This window comes from Pseudophryne corroboree, chromosome 5 (genome assembly GCF_028390025.1).
Source record: "Pseudophryne corroboree isolate aPseCor3 chromosome 5, aPseCor3.hap2, whole genome shotgun sequence".
In the NCBI taxonomy this organism is placed as follows: domain Eukaryota; kingdom Metazoa; phylum Chordata; class Amphibia; order Anura; family Myobatrachidae; genus Pseudophryne; species Pseudophryne corroboree.
This window is the reverse complement of record NC_086448.1, coordinates 521,527,526-521,545,340: the sequence shown is the minus strand read 5'-3', so window position 1 is coordinate 521,545,340 and position 17,815 is coordinate 521,527,526. Positions and strand designations below refer to the sequence as shown.

The 17,815-nt window shown below is 47.8% G+C and overlaps 1 protein-coding gene across 1 annotated transcript in view; it reads right to left on the bottom strand.

Annotated features, from left to right (window-relative positions):
• The window catches only part of LOC134929625 (collagen alpha-1(XXI) chain-like), a 293,832-nt gene that overhangs the window by 56,036 nt on the left and 219,981 nt on the right, over nucleotides 1-17,815 (bottom strand). The window lies entirely within an intron of this gene.

Here is a 17,815-nt window from a genome sequence, read left to right as displayed (position 1 = left end):
TCACAGAGACGGTGGCTATTGCATCCAACAGTGCATATTGGGGGTGATTCCGAGTTGTTCGCTTGCTAGCTGCTTTTAGCAGCATTGCACACGCTAAGCCGCCGCCCTCTGGGAGTGTATCTTAGCTTAGCAGAAGTGCGAACGAAAGATTAGCAGAATTGCGAATAGAAATTTCTTAGCAGTTTCTGAGTAGCTCCAGACTTACTCAGCCATTGCGACCAGCTCAGTCCTTTTCGTTCCTTGTTTGACGTCACAAACACACCCAGCGTTTGCCCAACCACTCCCCCATTTCTCCAGCCACTCCTGCGTTTTGCAACTCGAACACCTGCGTTTTTCCGCACACTCCCATAAAACGGCCAGTTTCCGCCCAGAAACACCCACTTCCTGTCAATCACACTACGATCAGCACAGCGATGAAAAAGCTCTGTTATGCCGTGAGTAAAATACTTAACTTTTGTGTAAAATAACTAAGCGCATGCGCTCTGCGAACCTTGCGCATGCGCAGTAAGCGACTAATCGCAGTATAGCGAAAATCGTCAACGAGCGAACAACTCGGAATGACCCCCATTACTTTTATCATCAGCTGCCTACTGGACTACACAGTTACCTGCATTCACATAATGTCACGCTGACACGGGCCCGCTCACACAACAGTGCTTCACTGCACTCACAATCGGCAGCACCAACCATTGGACTCACGATCGTGTGGATGTTTGTTAGAGATGAGCGGGTTCGGTTTCTCTGAATCCGAACCCGCCAGAACTTCATGTTTTTTTTCACGAGTCCGAGCGACTCGGATCTTCCCGCCTTGCTCGGTTAACCCGAGCGCGCCCGAACGTCATCATGACGCTGTCGGATTCTCGCGAGGCTCGGATTCTATCGCGAGACTCGGATTCTATATAAGGAGCCGCGCGTCGCCGCCATTTTCACACGTGCATTGAGATTGATAGGGAGAGGACGTGGCTGGCGTCCTCTCCGTTTAGACACTTGATTTACTAATTTTGGGGAGCATTAGGAGTACTCAGTAGTGTACAGTGCAGAGTTTTGCTGATAGTGACCAGTGACCACCACTTTTATTTATAATCCGTTCTCTGCCTGAAAAAAGCGATACACAGCACACAGTGACTCAGTCACATACATACCATATCTGTGTGCACTGCTCAGGCTCAGGCCAGTGTGCTGCATCATCTATATATATTATATATCTGTCTGACTGCTCAGCTCACACAGCTTATAATTGTGGGGGAGACTGGGGAGCACTACTGCAGTGCCAGTTATAGGTTATAGCAGGAGCCAGGAGTACATAATATTTTATTAAAATTAAACAGTGCACACTTTTGCTGCAGGAGTGCCACTGCCAGTGTGACTAGTGACCAGTGACCTGACCACCAGTATATAATATTAGTAGTATACTATCTCTTTATCAACCAGTCTATATTAGCAGCAGACACAGTACAGTGCGGTAGTTCACGGCTGTGGCTACCTCTGTGTCGGCACTCGGCAGCCCGTCCATAATTGTATATACCAGTGACCTAACCGTGGTTTTTTTTTCTTTCTTTATACATACATACTAGTTACGAGTATACTATCTCTTTATCAACCAGTCTATATATTAGCAGCAGACACAGTACAGTGCGGTAGTTCACGGCTGTGGCTACCTCTGTGTCGGCACTCGGCAGCCCGTCCATAATTGTATATACCAGTGACCTAACCGTGGTTTTTTTTTCTTTCTTTATACATACATACTAGTTACGAGTATACTATCTCTTTATCAACCAGTCTATATATTAGCAGCAGACACAGTACAGTGCGGTAGTTCACGGCTGTGGCTACCTCTGTGTCGGCACTCGGCAGCCCGTCCATAATTGTATATACCACCTAACCGTGGTTTTTTTTTCTTTCTTTATACATACATACTAGTTACGAGTATACTATCTCTTTATCAACCAGTCTATATATTAGCAGCAGACACAGTACAGTGCGGTAGTTCACGGCTGTGGCTACCTCTGTGTCGGCACTCGGCAGCCCGTCCATAATTGTATATACCACCTAACCGTGGTTTTTTTTTCTTTCTTTATACATACATACTAGTTACGAGTATACTATCTCTTTATCAACCAGTCTATATATTAGCAGCAGACACAGTACAGTGCGGTAGTTCACGGCTGTGGCTACCTCTGTGTCGGCACTCGGCAGCCCGTCCATAATTGTATATACCACCTAACCGTGGTTTTTTTTTCTTTCTTTATACATACATACTAGTTACGAGTATACTATCTCTTTATCAACCAGTCTATATATTAGCAGCAGACACCGTACAGTGCGGTAGTTCACGGCTGTGGCTACCTCTGTGTCGGCACTCGGCAGCCCGTCCATAATTGTATACTAGTATCCAATCCATCCATCTCCATTGTTTACCTGAGGTGCCTTTTAGTTGTGCCTATTAAAATATGGAGAACAAAAATGTTGAGGTTCCAAAATTAGGGAAAGATCAAGATCCACTTCCACCTCGTGCTGAAGCTGCTGCCACTAGTCATGGCCGAGACGATGAAATGCCAGCAACGTCGTCTGCCAAGGCCGATGCCCAATGGCATAGTACAGAGCATGTCAAAACCAAAACACCAAATATCAGTAAAAAAAGGACTCCAAAACCTAAAATAAAATTGTCGGAGGAGAAGCGTAAACTTGCCAATATGCCATTTACCACACGGAGTGGCAAGGAACGGCTGAGGCCCTGGCCTATGTTCATGGCTAGTGGTTCAGCTTCACATGAGGATGGAAGCACTCAGCCTCTCGCTAGAAAACTGAAAAGACTCAAGCTGGCAAAAGCACCGCAAAGAACTGTGCGTTCTTTGAAATCCCAAATCCACAAGGAGAGTCCAATTGTGTCGGTTGCGATGCCTGACCTTCCCAACACTGGACGTGAAGAGCATGCGCCTTCCACCATTTGCACGCCCCCTGCAAGTGCTGGAAGGAGCACCCGCAGTCCAGTTCCTGATAGTCAGATTGAAGATGTCAGTGTTGAAGTACACCAGGATGAGGAGGATATGGGTGTTGCTGGCGCTGGGGAGGAAATTGACCAGGAGGATTCTGATGGTGAGGTGGTTTGTTTAAGTCAGGCACCCGGGGAGACACCTGTTGTCCGTGGGAGGAATATGGCCGTTGACATGCCAGGTGAAAATACCAAAAAAATCAGCTCTTCGGTGTGGAGGTATTTCACCAGAAATGCGGACAACAGGTGTCAAGCCGTGTGTTCCCTTTGTCAAGCTGTAATAAGTAGGGGTAAGGACGTTAACCACCTCGGAACATCCTCCCTTATACGTCACCTGCAGCGCATTCATAATAAGTCAGTGACAAGTTCAAAAACTTTGGGTGACAGCGGAAGCAGTCCACTGACCAGTAAATCCCTTCCTCTTGTAACCAAGCTCACGCAAACCACCCCACCAACTCCCTCAGTGTCAATTTCCTCCTTCCCCAGGAATGCCAATAGTCCTGCAGGCCATGTCACTGGCAAGTCTGACGAGTCCTCTCCTGCCTGGGATTCCTCCGATGCATCCTTGCGTGTAACGCCTACTGCTGCTGGCGCTGCTGTTGTTGCCGCTGGGAGTCGATGGTCATCCCAGAGGGGAAGTCGTAAGCCCACTTGTACTACTTCCAGTAAGCAATTGACTGTCCAACAGTCCTTTGCGAGGAAGATGAAATATCACAGCAGTCATCCTGCTGCAAAGCGGATAACTGAGGCCTTGACAACTATGTTGGTGTTAGACGTGCGTCCGGTATCCGCCGTTAGTTCACAGGGAACTAGACAATTTATTGAGGCAGTGTGCCCCCGTTACCAAATACCATCTAGGTTCCACTTCTCTAGGCAGGCGATACCGAGAATGTACACGGACGTCAGAAAAAGACTCACCAGTCTCCTAAAAAATGCAGTTGTACCCAATGTCCACTTAACCACGGACATGTGGACAAGTGGAGCAGGGCAGGGTCAGGACTATATGACTGTGACAGCCCACTGGGTAGATGTATGGACTCCCGCCGCAAGAACAGCAGCGGCGGCACCAGTAGCAGCATCTCGCAAACGCCAACTCTTTCCTAGGCAGGCTACGCTTTGTATCACCGGTTTCCAGAATACGCACACAGCTGAAAACCTCTTACGGCAACTGAGGAAGATCATCGCGGAATGGCTTACCCCAATTGGACTCTCCTGTGGATTTGTGGCATCGGACAACGCCAGCAATATTGTGTGTGCATTAAATATGGGCAAATTCCAGCACGTCCCATGTTTTGCACATACCTTGAATTTGGTGGTGCAGAATTTTTTAAAAAACGACTGGGGCGTGCAAGAGATGCTGTCGGTGGCCAGAAAAATTGCGGGACACTTTCGGCGTACAGGCACCACGTACAGAAGACTGGAGCACCACCAAAAACTACTGAACCTGCCCTGCCATCATCTGAAGCAAGAAGTGGTAACGAGGTGGAATTCAACCCTCTATATGCTTCAGAGGTTGGAGGAGCAGCAAAAGGCCATTCAAGCCTATACAATTGAGCACGATATAGGAGATGGAATGCACCTGTCTCAAGTGCAGTGGAGAATGATTTCAACGTTGTGCAAGGTTCTGATGCCCTTTGAACTTGCCACACGTGAAGTCAGTTCAGACACTGCCAGCCTGAGTCAGGTCATTCCCCTCATCAGGCTTTTGCAGAAGAAGCTGGAGGCATTGAAGAAGGAGCTAAAAGGGAGCGATTCCGCTAGGCATGTGGGACTTGTGGATGCAGCCCTTAATTCGCTTAACAAGGATTCACGGGTGGTCAATCTGTTGAAATCAGAGCACTACATTTTGGCCACCGTGCTCGATCCTAGATTTAAAGCCTACCTTGGATCTCTCTTTCCGGCAGACACAGGTCTGCTGGGGTTGAAAGACCTGCTGGTGACAAAATTGTCAAGTCAAGCGGAATGCGACCTGTCAACATGTCCTCCTTCACATTCTCCCGCAACTGGGGGTGCGAGGAAAAGGCTCAGAATTCCGAGCCCACCCGCTGGCGGTGATGCAGGGCAGTCTGGAGCGACTGCTGATGCTGACATCTGGTCCGGACTGAAGGACCTGACAACGATTACGGACATGTCGTCTACTGTCACTGCATATGATTCTCTCAACATTGATAGAATGGTGGAGGATTATATGAGTGACCGCATCCAAGTAGGCACGTCACACAGTCCGTACTTATACTGGCAGGAAAAAGAGGCAATTTGGAGGCCCTTGCACAAACTGGCTTTATTCTACCTAAGTTGCCCTCCCACAAGTGTGTACTCCGAAAGAGTGTTTAGTGCCGCCGCTCACCTTGTCAGCAATCGGCGTACGAGGTTACATCCAGAAAATGTGGAGAAGATGATGTTCATTAAAATGAATTATAATCAATTCCTCCGCGGAGACATTGACCAGCAGCAATTGCCTCCACAAAGTACACAGGGAGCTGAGATGGTGGATTCCAGTGGGGACGAATTGATAATCTGTGAGGAGGGGGATGTACACGGTGATATATCGGAGGGTGAAGATGAGGTGGACATCTTGCCTCTGTAGAGCCAGTTTGTGCAAGGAGAGATTAATTGCTTCTTTTTTGGGGGGGGTCCAAACCAACCCGTCATATCAGTCACAGTCGTGTGGCAGACCCTGTCACTGAAATGATGGGTTGGTTAAAGTGTGCATGTCCTGTTTTGTTTATACAACATAAGGGTGGGTGGGAGGGCCCAAGGATAATTCCATCTTGCACCTCTTTTTTCTTTTCTTTTTCTTTGCATCATGTGCTGATTGGGGAGGGTTTTTTGGAAGGGACATCCTGCGTGACACTGCAGTGCCACTCCTAGATGGGCCCGGTGTTTGTGTCGGCCACTAGGGTCGCTAATCTTACTCACACAGCTACCTCATTGCGCCTCTTTTTTTCTTTGCGTCATGTGCTGTTTGGGGAGGGTTTTTTGGAAGGGACATCCTGCGTGACACTGCAGTGCCACTCCTAGATGTGCCCGGTGTTTGTGTCGGCCACTAGGGTCGCTAATCTTACTCACACAGCTACCTCATTGCGCCTCTTTTTTTCTTTGCGTCATGTGCTGTTTGGGGAGGGTTTTTTGGAAGGGACATCCTGCGTGACACTGCAGTGCCACTCCTAGATGGGCCCGGTGTTTGTGTCGGCCACTAGGGTCGCTAATCTTACTCACACAGTCAGCTACCTCATTGCGCCTCTTTTTTTCTTTGCGTCATGTGCTGTTTGGGGAGGGTTTTTTGGAAGGGCCATCCTGCGTGACACTGCAGTGCCACTCCTAGATGGGCCCGGTGTTTGTGTCGGCCACTAGGGTCGCTAATCTTACTCACACAGCTACCTCATTGCGCCTCTTTTTTTCTTTGCGTCATGTGCTGTTTGGGGAGGGTTTTTTGGAAGGGCCATCCTGCGTGACACTGCAGTGCCACTCCTAGATGGGCCCGGTGTTTGTGTCGGCCACTAGGGTCGCTAATCTTACTCACACAGCTACCTCATTGCGCCTCTTTTTTTCTTTGCGTCATGTGCTGTTTGGGGAGGGTTTTTTGGAAGGGACATCCTGCGTGACACTGCAGTGCCACTCCTAGATGGGCCCGGTGTTTGTGTCGGCCACTAGGGTCGCTTATCTTACTCACACAGCGACCTCGGTGCAAATTTTAGGACTAAAAATAATATTGTGAGGTGTGAGGTATTCAGAATAGACTGAAAATGAGTGTAAATTATGGTTTTTGAGGTTAATAATACTTTGGGATCAAAATGACCCCCAAATTCTATGATTTAAGCTGTTTTTTAGTGTTTTTGGAAAAAAACACCCGAATCCAAAACACACCCGAATCCGACAAAAATAATTCGGTGAGGTTTTGCCAAAACGCGTTCGAACCCAAAACACGGCCGCGGAACCGAACCCAAAACCAAAACACAAAACCCGAAAAATTTCAGGCGCTCATCTCTAATGTTTGTGCCGCCGATCAAAAGTGCAGTGGAGAACTGTTACATGTGCTGGCCGTCGTCTGCATGACAATATGCAATTGCAGATAGCCGGATAGTCCAAAGTGTTGGTGCTGCCGATCGTGAAGTGCAGTGAAGCACTGTTGTGTGAGCGGGCCGCTGTCAGCGTGACAGTATGTGAATGCAGGTAACTGTGTAGTCTGATGGTAGTTTATTACGCCACAGCACAATATAGAGTCCATTACTGGCTGCCTCCATTGGAATCCAAGAACACATCTACACAAGTTGCATTTACGGCACTACAGGCTTGAAGTGCACATTAGGAGGAGAGCCACAGCTGTGACAGGTAAAGTTGGAAACTCTGTCTAAAGAATATATGTGAAACATTTTGACGGGTGGTCTTCAGTATGCCGACTGACGGGATCCCAGCGCACAGTATACAGGCGCCGGGATCCCGACAGCCGGCATACCGACAATTGTTCTCCCTCGTGGGGGTCCACGACCCTCCTGGAGGGAGAATAAACGCGCCACCGTGCCCGTAGCGTGGCGAGCCCGCAAGGGGCTCATTTACGCTCGCCACACTGTCGGTAAGCCGGTGGTCGGGCTCCAGGCGCCGGTATGCTGGTTGCCGGGAGCCCGTCCGCCAGCATACCATAGTGAACCCATTTTGACAGTGACTCCCATCTCTCCCTCACCTCTCTCTCCTCTCTCTCTCCCATCACTCCTTCACCCCCTCTCCCTCGCTCTCTTCAATCTTTATCTCCTCTCACACCCCTCTCTCCATCTCCTTCATCTCTCTCCCTCACATCTCTCTGTCTCTCTCCGCTCTCTCAGCTCTCTCTCCCCCGTGGGGGTGCATAATGTTAATGAGGGGCACTACTGTACCGTGTAATGAGAATAGGGTTGCATTACAGCGTGTCGCAGTTTTAACTTGCGGTTAACCGCAGACCGCAAAGTTCCCACCATTGGTTATAATGGAGCGCCGCTATGTTACATTGTAACCAGTGTGCTTCTCCTGATTGACAGGGCAGGAGCGCACAGCCAATCAGGAGAGTGCCATGACGTGGCGCTCCCTAATTGGCTGGCGGGACCTTCTTTGACAGGAGTCAAGGGGGTCAAGGAGTCAGGGGAAAGGGGTTCCATGCAGGCTTGGACTGGCCCACAGGGGTACAGGGGGGCCCACCTCCTGCTCTAAGGATCAGGTTCTAGACTGTGCACTTGAATTATACATCATACATATGTTACCTTATATTGGACTATGGTGTATTTTCTACAGTTCATTGCTGTTATTAATCTGGTACATTATCATGCTTGCAGCAGCTGAATTTACTTTATATATTTATGAAGGGACCCAAAAGTTGCACTCTCTAATGGTTAGTCAAACCAATGAGGTGGCAGGACACACACCCCTCTGCAGACTGGCCACACCCCTTAACATGGGCCCCTAGCACTTGGTTTCCACCGGTGGGCCCTACATGCCCCAGTCCGACACTGGTTCCATGTGTAAACATGGGACCCCTTTCAGTTCGTGGTTCGGGTATTTCGTTTTTTTATTTTAACAAGTACGTGGATTACAACTAGAAAGAAGAGGACCGATCTACACAGGATTGTTTGTAAGTATATACTTTATTTACAGGTACCCCATGGATTCTACTGGAGAAGAGGACCGAGGGGCTCCGTGTCCACATGGGTAAGTATGTATGTATGTAAGTGTGCATGTATGTACATTAAAGTTGTACTTTCACGGTGTCTGTGTTTTGTTTTTATTTGGGTATTTTTTTGTAGTAGAACTACAAGTACCAGCGGGCCCGTTTCCCCCCTGCATGCTGGTACTTGTGGTTCTCCAAGTACCAGCTTGCTGGAACTTGTAGTTCTGCTACAAAACAATATTCTTATTTTACACAAAAGGCTATCAGCCTTCCATCGGATGGGGGGGGGGGGAGGGGCAGCATCGGGCTTCACCCCTGGCCCTTGGGTGGCTGGAGGGGGGGACCCCTTGATTTAAAATCAGGTGGCACTCCCGGCCTCCCTGAAGAGTAAGCAAGTCTACCGGCCCGCCGCCAAAAGCCCGCAAACCCCCGCAGCCGCTCACAACCTCTCGCAGCTGGTGGGGGTGGGGGATGACGTGATTCCCGTGCATTATGTAGCTGGGCAGGTCCACGATACTTGCGGCAAGTATGCGGAAGTATATATATTGGAAATGCCATTTGTGCTGCACATTAGGGATGGCCATCGGTGGGCTGCACATTGATGGTTGCCATCGATTTTACCATCAGTGATAACTATCGATGGCACTTCAAACATCTATGGTGAACAATCAATGATTTACACCACTCGATTGCCACTGCTGGGAGGTGCTGGCCGGGCCGCGGACCAATTAAAATCGGAGGTGGCCTTAGTGGGAGCTGGGGGTGGGGCTAAGCTCTGTGCCAGTTTAAAACTTTTTTTTAAATATTTAGTTATACTCAGCCATCGATGGCAAGGAACCATTGGCTCTCTGTCATCGATGGCAAAACCATTGACCATCGGAACTTAGCCATCGATGTTTGGCAACTATCGATGGTCGATGGCCATCCCTACTGCACATAGATTTTGGGCGAAAAGTGCTGTTTAAAATATACAACCGACCACTTCAGAGGATGTGTAAAAGTAATTTTGCCAGAAAAAAAAAATGCTCTTTGCATGTTCCCACCAGAGAATACTAGAGATGAGCGCCGGAAATTTTTCGGGTTTTGTGTTTTGGTTTTGGGTTCGGTTCCGCGGCCGTGTTTTGGGTTCGACCGCGTTTTGGCAAAACCTCACCGAATTTTTTTTGTCGGATTCGGGTGTGTTTTGGATTCGGGTGTTTTTTTTCAAAAAACCCTAAAAAACAGCTTAAATCTTAGAATTTGGGGGTCATTTTGATCCCAAAGTATTATTAACCTCAAAAACCATAATTTACACTCATTTTCAGTCTATTCTGAATACCTCACACCTCACAATATTATTTTTAGTCCTAAAATTTGCACCGAGGTCGCTGTGTGAGTAAGATAAGCGACCCTAGTGGCCGACACAAACACCGGGCCCATCTAGGAGTGGCACTGCAGTGTCACGCAGGATGTCCCTTCCAAAAAACCCTCCCCAAACAGCACATGACGCAAAGAAAAAAAGAGGCGCAATGAGGTAGCTGTGTGAGTAAGATAAGCGACCCTAGTGGCCGACACAAACACCGGGCCCATCTAGGAGTGGCACTGCAGTGTCACGCAGGATGTCCCTTCCAAAAAACCCTCCCCAAACAGCACATGACGCAAAGAAAAAAAGAGGCGCAATGAGGTAGCTGACTGTGTGAGTAAGATAAGCGACCCTAGTGGCCGACACAAACACCGGGCCCATCTAGGAGTGGCACTGCAGTGTCACGCAGGATGGCCCTTCCAAAAAACCCTCCCCAAACAGCACATGACGCAAAGAAAAAAAGAGGCGCAATGAGGTAGCTGACTGTGTGAGTAAGATAAGCGACCCTAGTGGCCGACACAAACACCGGGCCCATCTAGGAGTGGCACTGCAGTGTCACGCAGGATGGCCCTTCCAAAAAACCCTCCCCAAACAGCACATGACGCAAAGAAAAAAAGAGGCGCAATGAGGTAGCTGACTGTGTGAGTAAGATAAGCGACCCTAGTGGCCGACACAAACACCGGGCCCATCTAGGAGTGGCACTGCAGTGTCACGCAGGATGGCCCTTCCAAAAAACCCTCCCCAAACAGCACATGACGCAAAGAAAAATAAAAGAAAAAAGAGGTGCAAGATGGAATTGTCCTTGGGCCCTCCCACCCACCCTTATGTTGTATAAACAGGACATGCACACTTTAACCAACCCATCATTTCAGTGACAGGGTCTGCCACACGACTGTGACTGATATGACGGGTTGGTTTGGACCCCCCCCAAAAAAGAAGCAATTAATCTCTCCTTGCACAAACTGGCTCTACAGAGGCAAGATGTCCACCTCATCATCATCCTCCGATATATCACCGTGTACATCCCCCTCCTCACAGATTATCAATTCGTCCCCACTGGAATCCACCATCTCAGCTCCCTGTGTACTTTGTGGAGGCAATTGCTGCTGGTCAATGTCTCCGCGGAGGAATTGATTATAATTCATTTTAATGAACATCATCTTCTCCACATTTTCTGGATGTAACCTCGTACGCCGATTGCTGACAAGGTGAGCGGCGGCACTAAACACTCTTTCGGAGTACACACTTGTGGGAGGGCAACTTAGGTAGAATAAAGCCAGTTTGTGCAAGGGCCTCCAAATTGCCTCTTTTTCCTGCCAGTATAAGTACGGACTGTGTGACGTGCCTACTTGGATGCGGTCACTCATATAATCCTCCACCATTCTTTCAATGTTGAGAGAATCATATGCAGTGACAGTAGACGACATGTCCGTAATCATTGTCAGGTCCTCCAGTCCGGACCAGATGTCAGCATCAGCAGTCGCTCCAGACTGCCCTGCATCACCGCCAGCGGGTGGGCTCGGAATTCTGAGCCTTTTCCTCGCACCCCCAGTTGCGGGAGAATGTGAAGGAGGAGATGTTGACAGGTCGCGTTCCGCTTGACTTGACAATTTTCTCACCAGCAGGTCTTTCAACCCCAGCAGACTTGTGTCTGCCGGAAAGAGAGATCCAAGGTAGGTTTTAAATCTAGGATCGAGCACGGTGGCCAAAATGTAGTGCTCTGATTTCAACAGATTGACCACCCGTGAATCCTTGTTAAGCGAATTAAGGGCTCCATCCACAAGTCCCACATGCCTAGCGGAATCGCTCCGTGTTAGCTCCTCCTTCAATGTCTCCAGCTTCTTCTGCAAAAGCCTGATGAGGGGAATGACCTGACTCAGGCTGGCAGTGTCTGAACTGACTTCACGTGTGGCAAGTTCAAAGGGCATCAGAACCTTGCACAACGTTGAAATCATTCTCCACTGCACTTGAGACAGGTGCATTCCACCTCCTATATCGTGCTCAATTGTATAGGCTTGAATGGCCTTTTGCTGCTCCTCCAACCTCTGAAGCATATAGAGGGTTGAATTCCACCTCGTTACCACTTCTTGCTTCAGATGATGGCAGGGCAGGTTCAGTAGTTTTTGGTGGTGCTCCAGTCTTCTGTACGTGGTGCCTGTACGCCGAAAGTGTCCCGCAATTCTTCTGGCCACCGACAGCATCTCTTGCACGCCCCTGTCGTTTTTTTAAAAATTCTGCACCACCAAATTCAAGGTATGTGCAAAACATGGGACGTGCTGGAATTTGCCCATATTTAATGCACACACAATATTGCTGGCGTTGTCCGATGCCACAAATCCACAGGAGAGTCCAATTGGGGTAAGCCATTCTGCGATGATCTTCCTCAGTTGCCGTAAGAGGTTTTTAGCTGTGTGCGTATTCTGGAAAGCGGTGATACAAAGCGTAGCCTGCCTAGGAAAGAGTTGGCGTTTGCGAGATGCTGCTACTGGTGCCGCCGCTGCTGTTCTTGCGGCGGGAGTCCATACATCTACCCAGTGGGCTGTCACAGTCATATAGTCCTGACCCTGCCCTGCTCCACTTGTCCACATGTCCGTGGTTAAGTGGACATTGGGTACAACTGCATTTTTTAGGACACTGGTGAGTCTTTTTCTGACGTCCGTGTACATTCTCGGTATCGCCTGCCTACAGAAGTGGAACCTAGATGGTATTTGGTAACGGGGGCACACTGCCTCAATAAATTGTCTAGTTCCCTGTGAACTAACGGCGGATACCGGACGCACGTCTAACACCAACATAGTTGTCAAGGCCTCAGTTATCCGCTTTGCAGCAGGATGACTGCTGTGATATTTCATCTTCCTCGCAAAGGACTGTTGGACAGTCAATTGCTTACTGGAAGTAGTACAAGTGGGCTTACGACTTCCCCTCTGGGATGACCATCGACTCCCAGCAGCAACAACAGCAGCGCCAGCAGCAGTAGGCGTTACACGCAAGGATGCATCGGAGGAATCCCAGGCAGGAGAGGACTCGTCAGAATTGCCAGTGACATGGCCTGCAGGACTATTGGCATTCCTGGGGAAGGAGGAAATTGACACTGAGGGAGTTGGTGGGGTGGTTTGCGTGAGCTTGGTTACAAGAGGAAGGGATTTACTGGTCAGTGGACTGCTTCCGCTGTCGCCCAAAGTTTTTGAACTTGTCACTGACTTATTATGAATGCGCTGCAGGTGACGTATAAGGGAGGATGTTCCGAGGTGGTTAACGTCCTTACCCCTACTTATTACAGCTTGACAAAGGGAACACACGGCTTGACAAATGTTGTCCGCATTTCTGGTGAAATACTTCCACACCGAAGAGCTGATTTTTTTGGTATTTTCACCAGGCATGTCAACGGCCATATTCCTCCCACGGACAACAGGTGTCTCCCCGGGTGCCTGACTTAAACAAACCACCTCACCATCAGAATCCTCCTGGTCAATTTCCTCCCCAGCGCCAGCAACACCCATATCCTCCTCATCCTGGTGTACTTCAACACTGACATCTTCAATCTGACTATCAGGAACTGGACTGCGGGTGCTCCTTCCAGCACTTGCAGGGGGCGTGCAAATGGTGGAAGGCGCATGCTCTTCACGTCCAGTGTTGGGAAGGTCAGGCATCGCAACCGACACAATTGGACTCTCCTTGTGGATTTGGGATTTCGAAGAACGCACAGTTCTTTGCGGTGCTTTTGCCAGCTTGAGTCTTTTCAGTTTTCTAGCGAGAGGCTGAGTGCTTCCATCCTCATGTGAAGCTGAACCACTAGCCATGAACATAGGCCAGGGCCTCAGCCGTTCCTTGCCACTCCGTGTGGTAAATGGCATATTGGCAAGTTTACGCTTCTCCTCCGAACATTTTATTTTAGGTTTTGGAGTCCTTTTTTTACTGATATTTGGTGTTTTGGATTTGACATGCTCTGTACTATGACATTGGGCATCGGCCTTGGCAGACGACGTTGCTGGCATTTCATCGTCTCGGCCATGACTAGTGGCAGCAGCTTCAGCACGAGGTGGAAGTGGATCTTGATCTTTCCCTAATTTTGGAACCTCAACATTTTTGTTCTCCATATTTTAATAGGCACAACTAAAAGGCACCTCAGGTAAACAATGGAGATGGATGGATACTAGTATACAATTATGGATGGACTGCCGAGTGCCGACACAGAGGTAGCTACAGCCGTGGACTATTGTACTGTACTGTGTCTGCTGCTAATATAGACTGGATGATAATGAGATGTAGTATGTATGTATAAAGAAGAAAGAAAAAAAAACCACGGGTAGGTGGTATACAATTATGGATGGACTGCCGAGTGCCGACACAGAGGTAGCTACAGCCGTGGACTACTGTACTGTGTCTGCTGCTAATATAGACTGGTTGATAAAGAGATGTAGTATGTATGTATAAAGAAGAAAGAAAAAAAAACCACGGGTAGGTGGTATACAATTATGGATGGACTGCCGAGTGCCGACACAGAGGTAGCTACAGCCGTGGACTACCGTACTGTGTCTGCTGCTAATATAGACTGGTTGATAATGAGATGTAGTATGTATAAAGAAGAAAGAAAAAAAAAACCACGGGTAGGTGGTATACAATTATGGACGGACTGCCGAGTGCCGACACAGAGGTAGCTACAGCCGTGGACTACCGTACTGTACTGTGTCTGCTGCTAATATAGACTGGATGATAATGAGATGTAGTATGTATAAAGAAGAAAGAAAAAAAAACCACGGGTAGGTGGTATACAATTATGGATGGACTGCCGAGTGCCGACACAGAGGTAGCTACAGCCGTGGACTACCGTACTGTGTCTGCTGCTAATATAGACTGGTTGATAATGAGATGTAGTATGTATAAAGAAGAAAGAAAAAAAAACCACGGGTAGGTGGTATACAATTATGGACGGACTGCCGAGTGCCGACACAGAGGTAGCTACAGCCGTGGACTACCGTACTGTGTCTGCTGCTAATATAGACTGGTTGATAATGAGATGTAGTATGTATAAAGAAGAAAGAAAAAAAAAACCACGGGTAGGTGGTATACAATTATGGATGGACTGCCGAGTGCCGACACAGAGGTAGCTACAGCCGTGGACTACTGTACTGTGTCTGCTGCTAATATAGACTGGTTGATAAAGAGATGTAGTATGTATGTATAAAGAAGAAAGAAAAAAAAACCACGGGTAGGTGGTATACAATTATGGACGGACTGCCGAGTGCCGACACAGAGGTAGCTACAGCCGTGGACTACCGTACTGTACTGTGTCTGCTGCTAATATAGACTGGTTGATAAAGAGATGTAGTATGTATGTATAAAGAAGAAAGAAAGAAAAACCACGGGTAGGTGGTATACAATTATGGATGGACTGCCGAGTGCCGACACAGAGGTAGCTACAGCCGTGGACTACTGTACTGTGTCTGCTGCTAATATAGACTGGTTGATAAAGAGATGTAGTATGTATGTATAAAGAAGAAAGAAAAAAAAACCACGGGTAGGTGGTATACAATTATGGACGGACTGCCGAGTGCCGACACAGAGGTAGCTACAGCCGTGGACTACCGTACTGTACTGTGTCTGCTGCTAATATAGACTGGTTGATAAAGAGATGTAGTATGTATGTATAAAGAAGAAAGAAAAAAAAACCACGGGTAGGTGGTATACAATTATGGATGGACTGCCGAGTGCCGACACAGAGGTAGCTACAGCCGTGGACTACTGTACTGTGTCTGCTGCTAATATAGACTGGTTGATAAAGAGATGTAGTATGTATGTATAAAGAAGAAAGAAAAAAAAACCACGGGTAGGTGGTATACAATTATGGATGGACTGCCGAGTGCCGACACAGAGGTAGCTACAGCCGTGAACTACCGTACTGTGTCTGCTGCGACTGGATGATAAATAATGATATAAAAAATATATATATATCACTACTGCAGCCGGACAGGTATATATTATATAATGACGGACCTGCTGGACACTGTCTGTCAGCAGAATGAGTTTTTTATAGAATAAAAAAAAAAACACCACACAAGTCACACGACGAGTGTTTAACTTTTTCAGGCAATCACAATATAGTATACTACTAACTATACTGGTGGTCAGTGTGGTCAGGTCACTGGTCAGTCACACTGGCAGTGGCACTCCTGCAGCAAAAGTGTGCACTGTTTAATTTTAATAATATGTACTCCTGGCTCCTGCTATAACCTATAACTGGCACTGCTCCCCAGTCTCCCCCACAATTATAAGCTGTGTGAGCACAGTCAGATATATACATAGATGATGCAGCACACTGGGCTGAGCAGTGCACACAGATATGGTATGTGACTGAGTCACTGTGTATCGTTTTTTTCAGGCAGAGAACGGATTATATTAAATAAAACTGCACTGTCTGGTGGTCACTGTGGTCAGTCACTACTAAACTCTGCACTCTCTACAGTACTCCTAAGCTCCAGTAAATCAAGTGTCTCTGTCTCAAATCAATCTCACTCTCTCTCTTCTATTCTAAATGGAGAGGACGCCAGCCACGTCCTCTCCCTATCAATCTCAATGCACGTGTGAAAATGGCGGCGACGCGCGGCTCCTTATATAGAATCCGAGTCTCGCGAGAATCCGACAGCGTCATGATGACGTTCGGGCGCGCTCGGGTTAACCGAGCAAGGCGGGAAGATCCGAGTCGCTCGGACCCGTGAAAAAAAACATGAAGTTCGGGCGGGTTCGGATTCCGAGGAACCGAACCCGCTCATCTCTAGAGAATACCCTCCCTGAGGTATGCCTTCTCTGCCACTTTCAACCTCATTTAAATCATCTCTACCCAGACAATATTATTCTAATTTTTGCATGTAATGAGGAGCTTTCAAGCATCTGTCCTACACTTACCAAGAAGAACTCCAGATCCACCAAACTCTTATCAGAAGAAGTTAAAGTTTTATAGAATCCACAAGTCCATTTCCTTTCCTATAAAAACTGTGCATTTACTAATCGATAGGTGCAAATACACTAAGAAGTGTATGCTTTGTACTTTCATAAAAGCCTTTATTTCACTCATAACAATGGATGTTTACATACTCCAAAGCCTGGAATCTTTCATGTAGTAAGAGCAGTACATTGCCTCTGCTCCTGCAGTAACATGGTACCAGTAGTGCTATCGGTGTAACACAGTGTAACACTAAGGGGCCCTACTCACTGGCCGACCCGCCGCCGAGCTGCCCGATGGCGGATACGGCCGACGAGCGACCCGGCGGCGGGGGGGCAGTGATGGGGGGAGTGAAGTTTCTTCACTCCCCCCGTCACGCGGCTGCATTGAAGTGCAGGCAAATATGGACGATATCGTCCATATTAGCCTGCATGCACAGCCGACGGGAGACCAGCGATGAACGAGCGCGGGGCCGCGCATCGTTCATCGCTGGAGTCTCCACACTGAAAGATATGAACGAGTTCTCGTTCATTTATGAACGAGATCGTTCATATCTTTCCAAAAATCGGCCAGTGTGTAGGGCCTATAAGACACCTGTGATCACTGCTTTTTTGTACACAACTAATCTTTTCTTCTTTGTTAACACTTTGCAAGTTCTATAACATTAATGTATCATCACATTCGTAGCTATGAGTATTTCACACTATACAGAAAGCTGTAAGAGCTTCTACCTCTATTACTGTCTGTTATTATTACCCAGTTTTGTTTTATCATTGTTGTTTCCAATTGTAAAGCACAATAGAATTTGCTGCGCTATATACGAAACTGCTAATAATAATAATAATAATAATAATAATAATGCTCATCTACGGTACAAATTGATTGTCTTCATATGTTATTATGCAT